The sequence below is a fragment of the Netta rufina genome (genome assembly GCF_964035555.1).
Source record: "Netta rufina genome assembly, chromosome: 9".
NCBI classification, from domain to species: Eukaryota; Metazoa; Chordata; class Aves; order Anseriformes; family Anatidae; genus Netta; species Netta rufina.
The window spans coordinates 13,413,553-13,428,557 of NC_140132.1; positions in this window are offsets into that span (position 1 = coordinate 13,413,553).

Here is a 15,005-nt window from a genome sequence, read left to right on the forward strand (position 1 = left end):
ACAGGGCAAGCACCCATCTGCCAGTTCGGAGGTGGAAGAAAATGAAATACCTTGTATATTGAGATCTTTTGTTCTAGGGAATAATGTGTGTGCTCTAGTTAAACAACCTACACCTGGCAAACACTCAGTCCTATTGTTCCCAGTTCTTTGCAGGGTTCCCAGAGTAGAGAAAATCTGCACGGCTAATGTTTCGTTTCATTCCCCTCTGATGCGTGTTGTGAATGACTTTAACTTCAGTCAAACACACCCCTACTGGGCTTAAAAATGATAAATTATTATAATCCTTCTCCTGGAGGGCAGAATGGTTAGCGAGAGCATATATGAAAGGCTGGTACTTCAGCACAGCAAGTAAATGTGAACAGGAGAGGGATGGAAATTTGTGGACGCAGTTGCTCAGGAAAAAGTGCCATGATTGATAGTCTTGCTGTGAAGACAGTAAAAAGCCACATGCCACCTGGAAGAACTATTTATGTTTTTAAGGACTTAAAGAGAGCAATGCCTGTTTCTATTTATCAGCATAATTTGCAAAGCAAGACGAAGGGAACATAAAGAGACTAAAAGCAGCCAGTAAGCTACAATTACAACCAGGCGTTCTGTTGTGTGATCTCACAATTTCTTTTAACAATTGTAGTATTTTCCTATTTTCTGTTTCTGCTCCTGAGACACTATAGACATGTTTTGTCTACAGATGACATTTTCCTCCTGCCAGAATATTCTCTCAGCTACATGTGCTAAATGAATCATTGTAACATGGAGCGGAGGCTTATTTACAGCCATTAGGAATGATTCCCCAGTTTTCTCTGGAAATGGTGGAGGTCACACCTCCTCCTCTACGCAGCCCCCAAACCATTTTTGATGTGAAGAGCATGCTTCCTGTTGAAGAGCACTGTGCTCCAAAATCCATCTTGTTCCTCAGTCAGCTCTGAAGCCTGGCCTCGACAAGCAGATCCTCCACTCCCTAAGCAGGCTTCCTCAACACAGGACCAGCAAAGCTTCAGGGTCACTGGCCCATCCCAGAGAAAAATGATTCCCTCCCAAGTCCAGGGGAGAAGCTTGGGCTGGCAACACCAAGTCTTCTGGGTCCATCTGCTGATAAGGGTGCAGGACACAACCTACGTGTGTTTCAGTGGGGGAAAAACAGAACAAAAAACACACACTTGAATAGCCCACGCTCTTGTTTGCCTCTACTGCTTCGTCAAAACAAACCTGCACAGGTCTTTACTGAGAGCATTCCACTCTTTGTGGTGCTGATCCAGACGCAGAGATCTGCCTACATGTTGTTGAGCAGCACGAAGATTCAGGCTTGCAATGGTTTCTTTGCTTGAGCTGCAAAGTTAGTTGTTCTACTTAGAAGAAAGTTCAGCCTCTGGAGAAGTCAATGGCAGCCCCAGAAGCCTCCCAGGGAACTACTGTGCTGGCAGCCTTCAGTTCAGTGTAGAGGGATTTCACAAGTCTGTCAGAAATGAACTGTGCTTTCTACCTGACTTCCAGGGAGCTCATATTGTGACGCCTGTTACACTCATCTGAGAATGTCTTACTTTGATGTTTCAGAGCTATTAGTAGAGCTTACATGCACCTATTTCACCGTGTTTTTCCCTTTGCTGAGTGTGGATCCCACACTGGTTGTGTGTGGGTGCCTGCTCCCAACCTGTTGGGAGGCTAACGAACCCTGAGCTGCTGTGCTGGATGCCCCCAGCTCGGTCTGAAGCTGCCATTCTGCAGCGCCGCTCTTCTCCTGCCTCTGGTAGCTGCTTCTCGCTCGTGCCAAGAATATCCCCACCCAGCTGCCCCGTGGCAGCAGAACTGCTGCACAACGCTGTCCCTGCACAAAGCCAAGTCTTGCTGGCATCCCTAAGCAGAGGTTGGAGCCTGCTGAGTCTCACTGAACCCTTCCACTCAACCCAAGCACCTTTACATAAGAAGGATCTTCCCCCCCCCGCCCATCACTGTGCACTTCAGCTAGAGGCTTAATGAATGTTCAACAAAGGAATTTTGGTTCAGGGACTCTGTCTTCTTCAGGATTACACATCCACAGCTCTTGAAAGATGGCTTATCAGATAAAGCTGCAAAGTGTATGAATTGTAATTAGAAGTAATTCCAGACACCTTGTAAACAACGAACAGTTCTACTTAGCGAATACAACCTACATGATACCTATTTACCTCCTAAGTTTACCAGCCAAGTAGCTCGGACAGTTGGCATTGTTGGTCTTGATAATAAACGTTAAGAAATCTGTTTGGTTCAGATCAGTGGAGTCTGGTTGGAGGTCTGTAGTGTCTGCCAGGGATCAGTACTGGGTCCAGTGTTGGTCAGTTTATTCACCAGCAACCTGGACGATGGAAGGGAGTGCGTCCTCAGTGAGTTTGCTGGTGACACAAAGCTCGGAGGAGCAGCTGAACCCTCCGAGGGCTGTGCTGCCTTTTAGAGGGATCTCAACAGGCTGGAGGGTTGGGCCGAGACAAACCTCATCAAGTTCAACAAGGGCATGTGCAGGGTCCTCCACCTAGGAAGGAACAACCCCAAGCCACCAATGCAGGTTGAGGGCTGAGCTGCTGGAAAGCAGCTCTGCAGAGAGGGACCTGGGAGTCGTGGTGGGCAGTAGGCTGACCATGAGCCAGCTGTGTGCTCTTGATGCCAAGAAGGCCAACGGTGTCCTGCGTTGCATTTGAAAGAGTGTTGCCAGCAGGTTGAGGGATGTGATCCTGCCCCTCTCCTTAGCGCTGGGGAGGCCGCGCCTGCAGTGTTGTGGTCCGTTCTGAGCCCCTCGAGAGGACATGGAGGTGCTGGGGTGCGCCCAGCAGAGGGCTACAAAGATGATTGGGGGCTGGAGCATCTGTCATATGAGGAGAGGCTGAGAGAACTGGGTCTCTTTCTCTTGGGGAAGACTAGACCGAGAGGTGATCTTAGCAGTGTGTCTAAATATCTGCAGGGAGGGTGTCAAGAGAATGGGACCAGACTCTTTTCAGTGGTGCCCGGCAACAGGCACAAACTGAAACACAGAGGTTCCAGCTGAATAGGAGAAAAGACTTCTTTACTGTGAGGATGACGGAGCACTGGAACAGGTTGCCCAGAGAGCATCTCCTTCTTTGGAGATGCTCAAAACCCACTTGGATGCAATTCTGTGCAATGTGCTTGAGGTGACCCTGCTTGACAGAGGGGTGGGACCAGATGATCTCCAGAGGTCCCTTCCAACCTCAGCCATTCTGTGATGAGACTCTTAATCACCTCATAGCACGATGTGGCTGGGGGTGCCTTGTTTCACAATTTCAACACTGAACAGCTCCTGAAAGCTTTGGGCTTGTCAAAGCATTGCATTTATTTGCTCGGTTTGGTTTGCTTTGAAGTGCACTGACTCATTTGACCAAGACATCTAACATTCAGCATCCACATTCCACCTCCACATAACAAAAGCAACCTCTTCATGAGGTTTCTAGTTCCAACTGGCTCTTCCCAAAATGTATGTCACTGCAGGGAGTTCCACATGTCATCCTTTTGCAGTCTTCCAAGCAGCCAGGAGAGCTCTTCCTCAAACGAGGAAGCAAGAAGCCACAGAAATGGTGAGAAGGTTTCTCCTGAACGCTAGAGATGAGGGCAAGGGGGCACCTCAGAGTGGCCCCCTCTCTTTCCCCCACCTGCAGGCCTCCTTTCACGTAAGGGCCTCTTCCAGGCCGCAGAAACCCACTCCCAACATGGCCACGCTTGGCCTCGGGCGTGGCACGTTGTCATGGGGGCATCGCTGAGGCGTCCTGATGTCACAGTGGCATCTGCCCCCCGCATTGTGACAGGGGCCTATAAAAGCCCCTGCGCCTGGCCCGCCACTCACTCATCTTCCAGATTCTCAGCGATTGCCAGCATGGCTGGACTGAAGAGATCCTGGAAGATGAACTGCCCGCAGCTGCGCGCAGCTCAGTGGTTCATGGAACCACAGCGTAAATGGCGGCGGAGGAGTGACGGTGGATATGGAGCGACCGGGGCTGCTGATGTGGAGCCCATGGAGGTGGATCCAGCTCCAGAGGTCGACGAACCGATGGAGGTGGATCCACCTCCAGCCCATGTGGCTTGGCACAATGTCACCGTGCCAGGGCTCCCACCTGCAAGAAAACATCTGCATTGCAGGAGCGCCCGGAAAGCTCCATATTCACGGCACAGCCTCCGCCGCCATTAGCGGGGGGAGGCCATCCAAATACCATCAAGCAGGCTTGCCTGTGGGGTGGCCTCCTTCCCTATCCCCCATCCCCCATCCCCACCTCTCGTTCAGAGGTGTCATCTCTTCTGCTTGGAGTCCCGAGGAGCGGGCAAGAGTGGACTTGGCTTCCTTTGGGCTGTTACGCCGGGGCGACAGGAGGCCCCCTCAGAAGGCTGCGCTGGGCCTTGAGTGTCTCAGTCTGAGGATGAGAAGGCTGCCCAACGAGAAGGTGCTTGAAAGACAAAGCTGGGCCCTCCATGGTGGTGCACAGAGAACTGCAGCAGATCTGCCAAAACAGCGACAGAGACAGCTGCTCCTCTGAAGAAGCAGAAAGCTTCACATCTGCCAAAACGGTGATGGAGACAGCTGCTCCTCTGAAGAAGCAGGAGACTTCAGATCTGCCAAAATGGTGATGGAGACAGCTGCTTCTCTGCAGAAGCAGAAAGCTTCACATCTGCCAAAACGGTGATGGAGACAGCTGTTCCTCTGAAGAAGCAGGAGACTTCAGATCTGCCAGGAAGAAGCACTGGAGTGCAGCCTTAAGTCCACTCAAGATGCTTTGATACCAGTTCTTATATAATAATAATAATAAAATAATAATAATAATAAAAAAAACAAACAAACAAACAAACTGTAAAACAATTGTCCTCTCTTATTTGGTAGCATTTTTGCGACTGTATCTGGTCTCCTGCATGAGAAGTTCCCTCCTTCAGTGGGAATTTGTCTCATAGAGAAGCTCCCTAGTTATCATTGTTCTCTATTTCTTCTGTTGCACCTGGCTTTGAAACAGGGTGGAGACAAAGCTGTTTCATCTGCTTTAAGTTCAAACCCTGTTAGAAAGCTTCCAGCCATGGAAGTAGCTGAGAAGAAAGAAGAAAGGAAATACAGTGGGAGACAGCTCTTGATTAACAACTGTGCTTCACTAAATGCATTGTAATACAAAGTAATGGCACAGGTAGTATCTGCTGCTCCTGGGTGTTTGTCTTAAACAGAACAAAGGTCCAAAATGTTGTACACGGTCACTCTGTTACGTAAGTGGGTTAAACCAACGTGAGCAAGGTTGTGGCTCTGAGATGGGGCTGGTAGAGGAGGGGGGTTGTCATACGTGGGACACTTCTGGCCAAGGGAGAGGAAAGGCGAGACAGGTCAGTCATTGGTTCTTAAAAAGCAAAGGCTCAGTCAGTGGCCTGCTCAAGCCTTATTATCTCCTTTGCAAGCACCATCCCCATAGGAACCAAACCCAAAGACATTGTATATAGGCTAGAAAAAAACTCAGGATTTCTTTCCTATGGGAAATGCTGATGTTTTGTGAAAGGCTTTGTTCTGAATTAGAACAGCAAGAAGCAGCTTAGAAATACCCAGAACTAAGGACATTTTGGAGAAAAATAAAAGTAGGGAAACCCAAACCATATTTTTTTTTCCCCTCAATGAAATGGAACAGTTGATTGTTCCCAGCACTGGAGGATTTTCTGCATGCTTTCTTACTCTGGGGCACTTCCCATTAAGTCCTTAAAGTCAGTGGGACCCTACGGAGTTGGGAAAGACAAAGCCCCAAATAACAGAAACAACAGCTCTCGAGGCTCTCTGCCGAGGAGACCAGAGTAACCCATCTCACACTCACACTGGGAAGCCTGGAGCTTCCCACTTCCAGACCTGCTATCAGGCAGCACAGAAGTCCCAACCATCCCTGCAGCCCACACGCAGAGCCTGAGCTTGGACCAGGAGTCCCTGAGCATCAAGAAGGCAGTGAGAAACCAGACAGCTCTCTGTTAGCAGCCCACGAAAATGTCAGCAAGAGGTTGTCAAACAGCCAGGTTTCCTCAAACATTTTGGTTTTGACATAACTGACATTTCCAACAAACCCCTTCTCTCAGGGGGAAAAAAAAAAAGTGTTCTTGGAAAGTTCCCATCCAACTGTACTTATGATACATACCTACAGAAATAGCGTTGCATTTAAAGCCCTTTCACGCTTAATTTATATGGACCCTGTGAAAAAAGGAGCACGATTGCATGTGATGAGTGCCTAATAGTACGCTGTATCTTCCTGCGAGAAACCATCTCAGAGCACAGTGTATCCACGTAACAGTCATGTATCACAATCTGTATGTGTCTGGCTCTTAGTCACTGAAATAACACCTTGGTATTTCATTTTTGTGACTGCTAATTAGAGCGTAGTACCTTCCTTTGTGGTAACATATTCTCATGCACAGCTTGACGTTGAAGTACACACAGATTGCCCAGGGAAACGCGAGCTTTTTCTTTTTTTTTGGTGTGATAATTGATCTGAACTTGCCTGCATTCATTTCCCTCAAGATGCTTCAGATTAAGTGAATGAATCTTTTGTCTGAAGTGCTGCGTAAAAGGACCGCACACAACGCAGAAGGCCCAGTGCTCCTACATTCACACTTTTCCACATTCCCTCTACCTGCTTCTCAAAACAGTCTCCTCACCAAACGTCAGCCCGAAGCAGAATTCTGCTGAGTTCAGAGGCAGAGATGCACCGAGATGCTTTGCTCAGGCAGACCACGTACCCAGCAGCGCTGTTCAGGTTAATGACCTGATGATTAGCAGCAGCAGACACCTTTGCAGGCAGAAGAAAATGACAGTGAACTTTGTTCTCTTACAGTTTCATACATCGCTGCACCCTGGGAAGGAGCAATCTCCTCCCCAAATCATGACTGGCCATTTACCAGGGGTGTTTTTAACCTAACGAAGGCTGAGCAACCTTTCATCTTTTTTTTTTTTTTTTTTTTTTTTTTTTTTTAAATGAGGTGGAATCACTGTCTTAGCAACTCTGAAATGATTTCTAAAAAACGTAGGATGGAACTGGCAATTATATCCGCTGAAAAAAGGTCACGAAATGGCAATTGCTACAGGTCAGCAATATAGCAGATCTTGCCAGCATTTGAGCAAAGGAGATCCTGGCGAATAGAATAATGAGAAATCACCAGCAGCAGGTCCGATATCCCCAGCTCTCATCATGGGCCATGCAGGATCAGAATTTTGCTCTTCACAATGGACATTGCTCCCTGCTCCAACAGGCCCCTTGGGTGTAGCTGCGGTCTCAGGGACCCTTCCGTCCTCTTGGCCCCTGCCCTTTATTTCCCCAATCTGCCAGCAGTACCTGAGTCAGGCACAACTTCCCACAGAACAGTTGAGGAGATCATCTCCCCCAGCTCCCCAACCAAAGCAGACCCACAGGCATTCTTATACTGGCTTATCCTGTCTGTATGCCAGAAATAAGAAAAAGATTCATGAAAATTTTTCACACACGCTCCCTCCCTGCCCACATCTCCCAACAAAACGAAGAGTCATGCTGCAGCCACGCTGTCCTGGGAGTGATGATTTAGATACGTCATCCCACCCTTCCCATGCATGTACACGCACAAAATCACCAAAACAAAGGTCAGCATTTTTCAGGAGTCCCCAGTCGTGACCACCAGTTTATGCTATCTCTGTGCTTGTACGTTCGGATTTAGCACACAACCACCCAGGCCTGGTCTTGCTGCACTCATGGCCAGGAGGAGACCACCAGATCCCACAGGAAGTGCAGGGGCACTGTTCATACCAACATCACAAGCACAGCAAAAACACGGTCCAGGAACAGAGCCAACGTTACCACTTTCACTGTGAGCAATGTCAGCCCAGTATTGCCTCAGGCCCTGGGTGCACAGAAACCCAGCATGACACTGTGTCCCCCAAACCCACGGTAACACAGAGCCTGCTTTGCACGAGATACAACATAAACACCTGAGAAATGAGAAGGGCAGAGGGACAGAGGCTAAGTACTATCCAAAACACCTTTGAAACCTACTCCTTGTATTTTAACTGTACCACCAGATATCCCTTTCTGACGGACATCAGCTATAGCCACGCAACAAGCACCTGTGTGTGGGCTGGGGGAAGCTTATGCAAGAGAAGCAGGTTGCTCTTCAAAGCTCTTTTACATAACATGGCTGCAGAATTCCTCCATGGCTCCTAAAAACACTTCAACCAGAAAAACACTCTGGATGACTGAGCAGCACAGGAGGAACAAAGTGTAGCTCAATTCCCAACCTGACATCTGTGAATCTTTTAATCTAGGAGCAGCACAGGAGTCTCCTGTGCATCACATTCCCTTCTCAGACTCCTTGGGGAGCGCCCTGCTGAGGAGCCTGCAGTGCCCATATCTTGCTGTCACCTGTGAGCGTGGGCCAGAGCCAACAGGCAGCTCCAGCATGCAGAAGGTACGAGCGTGGGCACGCAGGAACATCTTTTGGTACGGGGCTGACTGGAGCGGTGACCTTTAGGACACACTGGCATTAAAAAAAAAGAGACAGTGCTTACGTAGCAAGGTAATGCTGAACTCTTTTTTTCCAAGGAGATAGGTAAAACAACATAGAGAATGTAATGGAAAAAAATGTTCTGGCAGTAAACTTTTGACAGCCAAAATCCAGCATAAAAGGGCTACTCCTCCCCTACCCCCTCATTTTTTTTTAAGGGAAGTTTGTACTTTTTAATAGTAAAATGTGGTGTCAGTTTTATCAGCATTTCCAGAAAGCCATTTATTAACTAGCACTTGTGTGAATTCCCTGTGCACATAATGGAGCTCTCCCCCGTGGTTTCTTACCCGCAGATCCCAGAACTAGAAAAACTCACCTGGAGGTCACCTCTCGCAAGGATGCAATTCTCTGCTGTCTGAAAACATGATAAAGCTGCTTTCCATTCATTTCTCAGTGAAGTGCCGGATTTCCTGCTCTATTCTACTTTTTCAGGACAGGCTCCCTACTTAGTGCAAAGAGCAAACTGTCAGCTAAGCAAAGAGAAGGGTTGGGAAAAAAAATAAAGAACAGAGCTGAAAAAAACATTTTGAGGAATGGAAAACATTGATTTTTATCAAATCAGAACCAGCTTAGAAGTGTTCCATCTGAAGGACTGAAAAAATATGATTTAGCTACAGGGGTACTCAAGTGAGTATCAATAAGAGCTCTCCAGTATGATTTCACATCACACATTGATATATCTATTCTTACAGGAGATAAGCTCAAAAGGGAAATCTATTGCCACAGTGTACTAACAAACATGTAACTCCGGTGAGTTGTGTGCTGAGCACATTAGCCTGAGAACAATAAGGCAGCAGGAAGCTGGGAGGCAGCAGCCCCCTGGCTGACACCCACCCAAGGTCCACACCTCAGCTGAGTGGGTGAGGGGGCCCCTTACCTGCCACTGGGGCTGCGTGCCACCCCGTCCTGCCTCTGGCACTGCTCGTGCCAGTGGGATGGGACATTTCTGCAAGTGGCACGTTTGTTAGCAGCTCTCGTGGATATGGCACACAGAACAGGGGCTCTAGGGCTGGTCTAGAAGCAGAAGGAAAAAAATAAAATCATCCTTACTCAAATACATCCATGCACTGTGTAGCGTAAGCAAAGACTCGTCATACCGACCAGTAGGAAAACAGGTAGCAAAAAGCAGGCAACAGAAATGCTCCTTGCAGAGCGTGGCTACACAGCTCCCAGAAATACGGTCATGCAAACAAAATAAATTGCCAATATGTTGGCAATTTAAATGAAAAGCCTTGGCTCAAGGAATACAGTTTAATGCCAGAACAGTGCAGAATATGTTGTCCTCTGGGCAAAACAAAACCAAGAGTATTTTTCTCTGTTTCTGCCTTAATTACTTCTTTGGAAAGAAACGGCCACTTCAAACTAGGTCAAGATGACAAATCACAGTAAATAAAGCCTGCTGTGTTGGTTCATCAAAATTAGGCTCTTCAGCACTTTGGGGGGCTTAGTGGGGTTCCACAGAACTGGTGAACCTGGCTGGGAAGCCCACGTTAACCCACAGGAGCTGGACACCAGGCGCAGTTCATCACAGTGAGATTTTGGAAGCTGCACCAGAACAAGGTCAATTTAGTATTCTGCCTTCAGGGGAGGAAGTATTTCCACAGACCAAACTGAAGTGTTGTTAACCCTGAACAGAAGTACAATAGCACTCTTCAGTAGAAAAGAGTGATTTGCCAGCAGTGGCAGATGAAATACAACATGCCCCATAACACAGTATAAAGACATCCTCAAACCTCCTACTTTACAAGCGATTCACTGAAGAACTGTACGTAAGCAGGAGAGAGTCAGACACTATGGTGCGAGAAGTTGGTGCTTTAATAAAGCACTAAGCTGATCTGGATAGTTAAGAATCAGTGGGTACATATACACAGCAATAAGATAAATAAGCAAGTTAAAAAAAAAAAAAAAAAAAAAGCTTTTCAGTACCTCTACTTGTCAAGAGTCAAACAGGGAAAAATATTTTCTATATACACTGATGAGATTATAAAAATGTGACCAGATGTCTTTTATGCCTTGTAATACCCCGAGAACCTCTGAGACATCTGTAGAAAATGCTTTGAGGATATCATTTTGAAAAGCTGCCTTCTGCTTCCCTTCACTAATATTATTTCCCTTAACAGTGGACACAGATTGACTTCAAACAGATGTTCAACTCAGAACAATCCGATTCTCTTCATTTTAACAGGATAAGGAGGCTAAAATAAGTTTATTAACTTGAAGGCCCTAGAGGAATAGTTTCTTGCTTAAATAGTACTTGTACTGACGAACAGAATCAATAAAGAATTAAAAAGGTAGAAGCTGCCCCTACCAGCCCATGTTTGTATTTCCAAGTTAGTTGCATAGCATCTTCAAACCTTTATTTTCCAACGTTTTTCACGTTGAGTAGCAAAACTTAATCATACCAGACGATAAATTTTGTCTTGTTTCATTTTCTAATTCACACGAAGCCAGCAGTAAAGTCACAGACGATTTAAAGATGAGCTCTATGCACACTGCCTGATCCACCTGAACCAACTGCAGGTGAGCCACTGGAGCTAGGTCAGGAGTAATCGGACTGCTCGTTACTTGAACGAAGGCTATCAAGACAGCAAGACTGCTATTTGCATTGGTCTGCCCATTGGTTATTTGCTGGTTGGCTAAAGCTACTTTATTTTTAATCTAATTTCAGATTGCTACAAAAAGTTTACTTTTCATTTTACAAGGAAGCTAGAAATATCAAAGCAAACAAAATGTGTTCATTTTATAATAAAAATGTATGTGTAGAACCGTTTCATAGTTACAAAGGGATACATCCTAACTTTTTATTTATTTTTCTCTTCTTCTTTGAATAATAAAGTAACAGAAATTCTGTTTGAGATTGCAAAACTTTGTGGTGGACTAGATTTTTTTTATGGGGGGTGGAGGGGCAAATTCTGGTGAAAAAATTTCATGTGGCTCTTCTTGGAGCTATGGAATTCCTGTGGTACACACAATGGAAAAAATCTTGTAATGATACAAGTCTGAAAGCAGCAACAGCTGGGTAGGTCTGGCATCCTCAGGCTTCCTGATGGTCTCTTACACAAATTAACGAAGAACATACCCTTACGAACCACGTGGCATGTTTCTGTCCCAAACACAGCTAAGAAATGTGAAGTCACCCAATCATGCCGGAGAGCTGTGCAGCAGCTTTGGCTTTGCACCTATTTCTTTGCTCCAGCTCTTTCTCCTTCCTGAAAGATCTACAGGGCTGCCAGACAGACAGCAACACTGCTGCAACCATCATGAAATGGACGCCGCTTGTTGGATGCTAAGGCAACCTCCAGCGATTGATTTACTCCTCTGGAGCTGCAGCCCAGGGGTCTGCGGAGGATTCAACAAGAGCCACCCCACACCTCTTCGTGTATCAACTGTGCAAAGACCCAAAAAAGGAAAGGCATTTGGCATTTCAAGTGCCGGACAGATGGATGGGAGGAGTGGTACTTGGAATGTCGAATGGTGTGAATGAAGCATTTGGGGATGGGATGGATTTAAAACATTACATAGTGAGCACGGTGTACTGACAAAGTCATTGGCAGTAGGAAATCTGGTTATGTTTCAACAGAGCAGCCAATCAATTAAGATTTTATTCTAGTTTTGGCTCTAGGTTTGCCTCTGTAGCCTTTCACTAGACACCATTCCTACTAAAAGTCAGTTGTATTTATACCATGGTTGAAAACTGCATTGGTGAGTTGCTATGACTAATTTTATGAAGAACTGACAAAGTTAAGTTTTAATGAAGAGAGCAGAGTGGATATTATTTAGAGGGATGTGGAGGAGTAAATCTGCATGCAGCTCTCAAAGTCAAGATAACTTTGCAGCTAAGGATTAATATACATTCTTCAATTATTTTTTTCCTGCATATGTCTGCATAGGGATGGGAGAAACAGGAGAGGGAACTAGGAGACCAGTAAATGAGAGACAAACTGAAGAATACAGTCATTTTGCACCGTTGGCAGGATATCTGAGAGTAAATTAATTTTTATCTTACTCAGATTCAAATCAACAACCAGGCGATGAAAATAGTTCAAAATGAGTATTCTGCAAATTGCCATAATTAGGAGTTGTACTTGGGACTTTGTAGACTATAGGCAGATACCCTATTAAGCAAGCTAGGAAGCGTACATCTACAGAAACTCTATTTATTCCCTCTTATGCATTGTCTGGATTACTGTAGCACAGCTCTAGCTTTCAGTAAGGCCTCTCAGAAGCCCATCCTGACTGAAAGCTTCCTTCTGGATTTCATGCTTGTACACTACTACCAGTTGTCACTCTACAAACCCTCTTCCACTTTCTGACCATTAGGTTAAAAACACACTGAGAAATACAACTATGAGCACATTTTCATCCCTCCATGTTTGCCAATGAATGCAAAGTCCATTTTTTTTTTTTTTTCCCCCAAATAACCTTTTATTTCTGAAAAATCAGATGAAGACTCTGCATCACTGGCATCCACTCTGGACATGCTGCTGTGATACTACTGCCAATGATACATGTATGTGCATCAAGGAGGAAAACTCTGGAGTTTCTAGATTTTCTTTTTAATTAAAAATTTTAAACAGCCAATTATTTCGCCAACAACCTCCGAATGACCTTGCACAAGCTGCTTTCTCTCTTCCCTCCCTTCTATTCAGGATTTATCATCTTTACAGAAGGGACTGTCTGAACAGGCACAGTGCATACCACAGAGGATCCCTCATTTCAAATTAATAAGTAGTGATACCAAACGGTGACAGAGGTCACACAAATCAGAGAGAGAGAGAGAAGATAAAGCATGAGAGATTTATCACTGTTTCCTTTGAGTCACAAGAATTTTTCCTCATGTTAGGTTTAGGGCTAGAGCAAGGCAGATCCAACAGTGCTTTCACAACTCATCTAGGCACAGAACAGTATTTTATATTTATTTATCCTTTTGTTTTATACATATATAAGTAACAAGTTTGTCTGCGGTGAAAAGTAGGAAAAATTCTTGGTAGGGTCCAACACCAAGTCTCACACACAGCCTGTGGGACAGAGCAAGCTTTCTCCTCACGATGAATTGACTTTCCCCAACACTTTTCAAGGCAAATTCACAACCCCAGGAGAAAGCAGTGGTAGCGCGCTGCAGAGAGCCCCCACAGCCGGCCCCCATCTCTTTCAGCCACCACTTTGTCCTGCGGTCACCAGCCTGCACCGTGGGCCCCTTTCTGCTGAGGAGAGGTATTGGAAGCAAGCCCATGGTGGTCCTATTTCTCAGGCCTATGTAGCAAGGGACACCACACAGCACATCCTGAGTTTACCCACGACCCTGTACAACACTGTATAACAGGCAGAAAGCTGTACAGACAAAGTGCTCCCCACCAGGAGTGGGCAGGGAGCCCCACAGGGCCTGTGGGGGCTTCAGCCCTAACCAAGCGGGCCCATCCCATCCCTGTCCCACTCCCATTTTATCCTCTGCATCAAGCTGGCGCTGTGGCTTCTCCTCAGGAAGGACGAGGCAGGATCGCTCTGCATCCCCACAGAGAGCTCCTACAGAAGGATAGCAAGGAGAGGCACCTGCAGCTCCCTGGCCCAGGCCTCCTCACCCACCTCCCCCTGCTCCCCACAGGCCCCATGGGCGGCAGCCATGTGCTGTGCCACAGGGAGCCCCATTAGTGGAGACAAGCTGCAGGTGAGAGGCCAAAGAGCAGCAGCTGCCCCTCAGCACCACCTGTGCCGAGCTGGGGGTGGCTCTGGGGCCCTTCCACCCCTCCTGTCATGGGCAAGGGCGCCTCGCTCGTGCCCTGAGGTGAGGACGGGGACTCCTCAGGCCCTACCCTCAGGTGAAAGGGGTCCCAGGGCAGGGCTTGGGGGTGCCAAGCCCCAGGCAGCAGCAGTGGCGGTGTCCTGCACATATGGAACAGCTGTCCTGTGAGAGGCCTTTGATTTATAGAACTTAATAGCTCAAAATGCCAAGAAAATCAAAGGAAATCCTTCATGATATACTCTGGGGAAGAAGGAAATGAAACATCTTCAATACTGTGGAAGGGCAACCTGATATTTTTATTATAATTATTATTTTTTTTATCCATTAAACATATTTCTTCTCTTTTGCTGACTGTGAGCTGTCTTAATTTCGTGTTTGCTTTTCTGCTGGCTCATGTGTATGCTTTTAACGGAAGCGCTGCCCCATTGAAGGCAGCTCCAACAGCTGCCAAGAGAGGCCCAGCCTTGCAAGGCAATTTCCCTGTCAATTCCACGTGTGCACCTGTGTGTCAGGGACTGGCAACTTTTTTGGCACTTGGTACAAAGCTAGTGGGTATTTTCAAACCTACTTTTGAGCCCAGAACTGTCAAGTGAAAAACAAACAAACAAAACAAACAATCAAACAAACAAACAAAAAAAACAAACCACCTTTTTTTTTTTTTTCTCCAGGTGGTAGTCACTCAAATGAGAGGACTACAGAAATCCATTCCAAGTTAGGCCCAACTCCCTAAATGTGCTTTTTATAGGGATGTACAGCA